The sequence below is a fragment of the Echinops telfairi genome, unplaced genomic scaffold (genome assembly GCF_000313985.2).
Source record: "Echinops telfairi isolate 266 unplaced genomic scaffold, ASM31398v2 ScPeMD7_35;HRSCAF=133_0, whole genome shotgun sequence".
Lineage (NCBI taxonomy): Eukaryota > Metazoa > Chordata > Mammalia > Afrosoricida > Tenrecidae > Echinops > Echinops telfairi.
The window spans coordinates 386,865-392,725 of record NW_022103932.1 but is presented as its reverse complement, the minus strand read 5'-3'; positions in this window follow the sequence as shown (position 1 = coordinate 392,725).

Sequence of the window (5,861 nt, the reverse complement as noted above, 5' to 3'; positions counted from 1 at the left end):
CCAACACCAGTCCACAAAGTCCTTCACCTCACAAAACAGAGGCAATAATGCTGACTGCAGGAGGAAAGCTGAGTCAGTGAACGTGTATGCATCTCAGCACTGGCAGGGGTCTCCACATGGCTGCTCCAGCACCCAGGGCTGCATCGGGATAGATCCATGCGGCTTCTCCTTGGGGATGTCTTGTAGGAAAGCCATCTTGCAAGCTGAAGCAGGGAACTGCTAAGGCAGCTGCACCCGATGCAACCATCACAAAACAAGAGACCTGAGAACTAGAAAGGCGAGGCTTCACCACCCATTTATCCCTCCGCCTTTCAACCAGCACCACATGTGATTATCGGCCAGGCTGGCACAATTAACTAACTCATCAACCAATCAAACATTCCCTCTTACTCTTTGCCCACTCTGTATAAACTTCTAGATTACCTGTAGAACACCAATCTGAACTCATTTGAACACTTCTCTATTTTCAAATTTTTGACTCTGAATAAAGTTCAAATTTCAGAAACTATTTTGTGAATGTGCAAATGTGGGTGAAAGTCAACTAGACACTCCATGGGTGAAGGTACGTGCGGAGCTCAATCAGGTCATAACTTGATGACACCTACTTGAGGGTGTGGCCTTTTGTATAAGGGAGAGGCCCTGAGTAGAGCCAGGTTCTCTTTTGCCCCTTTGTCTTCTGCTTGAGCTGGATTCTGGGTCTGGTTTGTTGGTTTCCTGTTGTGTCACCTTGATCCCAGGAACTGCTGACCTCAAATTCATTCAGCCAATCTTGGGTTCATTTACCTTTGCATCCACCAGTATGTGGCCTTCCTGCTTTGTCATCATGCTTTCTGTTCATCAGCTTCTACAGCTACACAAATCAGAAAAGCCTTCAGCTGACATCTGACCAATGAGCATGGGCCAGACTGAATTTCCTTACTTCTACAACTGTGTAAACCACTTCTTGATATAAATTTCTTTCTACATATATATACATACAAACAACACTGGTTTTGCTTCTTCGGAGAACCTAACCTAGCACTGTGGACTAGACAGATATGCTACTTAGATCCTCTATAAAAAGATCCAAGAAACCAAGTGAAGCTGTTTTAGATGATAATTATGAAAACCCGAGCTTCAAAGAAAAAGGTAAAGAAGTAGATCAAATATAGATTATAATAAGAAACTGAACACCAACTGCAAACAAGAAGATATAAGGGTGATTAATTGTCAACTGGCTCAACATAATGCAGTCAACAGTGCTCTGATTAGGCTGGAACAAGACAACTGTCTCCAGTTACCCAGGACTGCACTAGTTCTTACGCCAGTGACCGGTGACTAGAGAGGTGTTATCTCTGCACCCTCCCTGTGACCAGAAGTATGGCTAGTTTCCACCATCACAGTGATGGCCCTCACCCCATTACTCCTGCCTTTTATGATGGTCTTCTGATTGTCTTCTCCCCCACTTCCTAGTGCCTTCTTCCACACATTTACCCAGTAGCCCAAAGCACAATTTAATGAAACAAGTGAAGTGTACCCATACCCTTTGAGGTTGTCAAGGTGCACTCTGGTGAATTAAGCACTGTAAACCCTGTACCTTGTGTTTGGAGCACTTGCTCCTGCAAATTGGGAGCCAAGCATCCTCTGCCTATACATTTAATGAAATGCATGTACATGGCTCATATACTGCAAAATTATCACCTCCATGGTTATTGGTAAGTACCACTATGCACCAGGTGTATTAAAACTATTGCCCTTATCTTCTGTTTTAAAAATATTTTATCTTCCTTTATTTTTCATTCCTTGTTCCCCCTCTGTAGCATATTATGGAAGCAATACTTGCACCTCTCCTGTAACCTCACCCATTGGATGAGTGCCTTAACTTGCTTCTGAACCACTTGATCAATAACAGATAGCATCCAACACCAGATTAGCCCTTCTTCAACTGCTCTACCCTGAGAGCAACCAGAACTGAACACAGACTCCCATCCACTCCTGCCAAACTAGTGAGCAGAATCGCGCACTTAACATGCCAGACTGGAAATACACAGCAAAGAAAAAACCCGGGGAAACATACCAAACATTTCATCATCAAATGGCTAAAATTACACCACAATGCTTTAGAGAAAACAGAACCTCAGTTTACACAAAGAACCAAGATAAGGTGGCTCAAACAAGTGGGTAAAATACAGAACTATAACACCTTTCTGAGGAATAAATGATATTGGAACTAAATAGATTACAAACTTTCTCAAATACAATAGCAAAATTAAGACATTTCCAAATAAACAGAAAATAAGGAAAATTATGAAAACCAGACTAACCTTACAAAAAATACTACAAGAAGTCTTTTTAACAGAGAACCAAGCACAGTAGACAAAAACTTGAAAGTAATATGCATGGTAACATAATATGATAACCAACCCATATATAGTAGTATCCAAAATAAAATAAACCTATTATAATTGTCAATTATTACACTGATTGTAAACCTGTTATTAAATTCTTAAATGCACCAATCAAGAGTCAGACAGTAGCAAAATCGTTAAGAAAACAAGACCCAATAATATGCTACCTATAAGAGACACACTTTAGTCATAAGGACAAAAAGAAGCTAAATATTAAAAAGTGGAAGAAAATATATAAAATGTGGCAACCAAAGAAAGAGTAGTACTGGTATTAACTTTTTTTTTCATAAAATTGACTTTAAAGCCCTAATGAGCTAAGGGATAAGAAAATATATTATACTGGGACCTATTAAAAATAAAACACTTTGTGGGTGAGGGGTGACAGAGAACGAGGTTAGATATGGAAAAAATAATCTATAACTTATCAAGGTTCATGAGGGAGGGTGGGCAGGGAAGGTAGGGGGAAGAAATGGGGAGCTGATATCAGGTGGGAAGAGTGGGAAGAGAATGCTTTGAAAATGATGATGGTGGCATATGTGCAAATGTGCCTGACAATGTATGTATTGTGATAAGAGATGTAAGTGTCCGCAATAAAAGTATTAAAAGAATAAAATAAATCACTTATGCACATCAAAAGACTTCATTAATAGAATAAAAGGAAAGCCTTCTGATTGGAAAAAAAATTATCTTTAACAATGACATAGGTGACAGTGGACTAATTATTAAAATCCACAAAACTCTGAACACTTCAATAAGAAAAAAAATCCAATTAAAAGGTGGTCAGAGAACACAAATAGACAGTTCATAAAAGGTTACACTCAAATGTCTAACAAATGAGAAAAGGCTCTTGATCACCAGCCGTCTGGGAGATGCAAATAAAAACAATGACAAGATATCATCTTACATCCACAAGGATAATCCAATTTAAAAAAAACCGAGAACAAATGCTGAAGAGGTTGCAGAAAGATTATGTGTGAGTGTGTGTCATGAGGTGTTTCATCGTTTTTCAGGGATGCATAATATTCCATTGTGTGTGTGTACCAGAGGATTTTTTTCCCATTCTCTATTGATGGGCATTTGGGCTGCTTCCAGTTTCTTGTCATTGTGAAGTGTGCTGCAATGAACATAGGAGAGCATATGTCTATTTGTGTTTTGCCTCTTATTTCTTCTGGGTGTATGCTCAATACAGGTATTACTGTGTTGTATAGTATTTATATTGCCATGTGTGTTAGGTATTGCCATATTGCTTTCCACAATGCTTATACATATTTAGAAGGCCATCATCAATGTATATTGCAGCACATAACATGTACAAATATAAAGCAAAATGACAGCAACAAATACACACATATCAATAATTTCACTGGATGTTGATAGACTAAATGCACCAGTAGAGACAGAGAGTAGAAGAAAGGATAAGAAAACAAAATCCATCAATATCCTGACTATGATAAACATACTTAAAAAACACAGACATGTACAGACTAAAACTCATAGGCTGGACAAAATCATACCAAGCAAACAGCAACCAAGAGAAGCAAGGGTAGCAATATTAATGTAAGAAGATAAGCAATGTAATGTGAGAAAAGAATGGAAACTACATAATGATCAAAGTAACAAGAGCCTAAGAAGCCACTACTATAATAAATATATATGCACCCAATGAAAGTCCCTCAAAATACATAACCAATGGTAAAGAGTTGTCTGTCAGCAGGTGTTTCTGCTCTCCCACTTTAAGAAGCTTGCATCTACTATCTTTATTATTGAGATTCATATTGTCAGGTAGTACAGGGCATCCTTTCTAGTGGAGCTTCTCTAGGAGTTGCTGAGAATATCTTTCTGTGCTTGTAACCTGGAAGCAATCTTGCATCCAATTGTCTGGACTTTTCTTTCTTAATGGGCTGAAAGATCCCATAAACAGGTTCTTGTTTCTAGAGTTGCTTATTTTATAGGCAGCAGGATGGCAAAATTGGTCAATTCCCCATGTTGCAATTACAAGTTTTTGCAATCACTCACAATTGAATTGTGTACTCATATCAGCATCTATCCCACTTTCTCTTACCCAGCCCATCTGGAAAAGAAGGAAATGGATGAAATTTACATGGTCACACACAATTTGATGGGCGTTATAAAGTCTATGAAGGGTTCTATCTAATAAATCACTACCACAAATCTTAAAAAGGAATCGAGGAAGACAATCCCATTTAGAATCAACACCCAAAAGATGATATACTCAAGAATAATGCTAAGCAGAGACACAAAAGAGCTACACAAATAAAACTACAAAACTGTACTACAAGGGACCAAAGGAAACTTACATGAATGGGGGAACATATCATGTTCATGGATAAGAAAACTTAACAGTGAAACTGCCAATATGACCCAACGTGTTTAAAGAGATGTAAAAAGTAAGCCATCTTCAAATGGCTGATGATCTGAAGCCCATCAAAGGGGAAAGAGATATTCTCTTTAATAAATTGTGCTGCAAACCTGGATATCCATTTTCAGCAAAAGGAATCAGGGTACATTTCCCACATCAGATACAAAAACAAACTCAAGATGGATCAAAGACTTATTTTTTAAGCCCAAACTAAAGATCATCCAAGAAAAAAACAGACTTGAAATTAAGTTCTCTACCATATGGCAAACTATGAATAACTTTGAGAAGAATGAGAATTCCAGGACAATTCATGATGCTCATGTGGGACCTGTATATGGATCAAGAGGCAGTTGCTAGAATCAGAAAAGCTGTGCAGCAGAGTTGTATCACCTCAGCATACTTATTCAATTTGTATGCTGAGCAAGTCATCAGAGGAACTAGAGTATATGTAGAAGAATGAGGTATCAAAATTGGTATTAAAAAGCTTAGATATACAAATGACACAATCTTCCTTGCTGAAAGTGAGGAGGACTTAAGAATTGAAGCTTTCAGTATGGATTACAACTCAATATAAAGAAGGCCACAATCCTCACAATTGGATTAATAGGTAATATTTTGATAAATGGAGAAAAGATTGAAGTTATCAAAGATTTTTACTTGCTTTGATCCATAACCAATACCTATGGAAACAACGGTCAAGAGATCAAATGATGCATTGCATTGGGCAAATCTTCAAAAGATCTCTTTAAAGTGTTGAAAAGCATGTGACCCAGGCCATGGCATTTTCAGTTGCCTCATATGCATATGAAAGTTGTTCATTGAATAAGGAAACCAAGGAATATTGGTGCATTCGAACTACAGTGCTGACTAAGAATATTGAAAGTATCATAGGACGCCAAAAAAATAAAATAGATCCATCTTGGAAGTACAGCTAGGAAAGGTTGGTGAGACTTTGTCTTATGCACCTGACATGTGTTATCAGGAGAGACACGTTCTTGGAGAAGGGTATTGTATTAGTCTGGGTACTTTGGAGAAACAAATCCACAGCAACTCATGTATAAGAGAGAGTTTTATGTAAAGAAAAGGTGCATCAC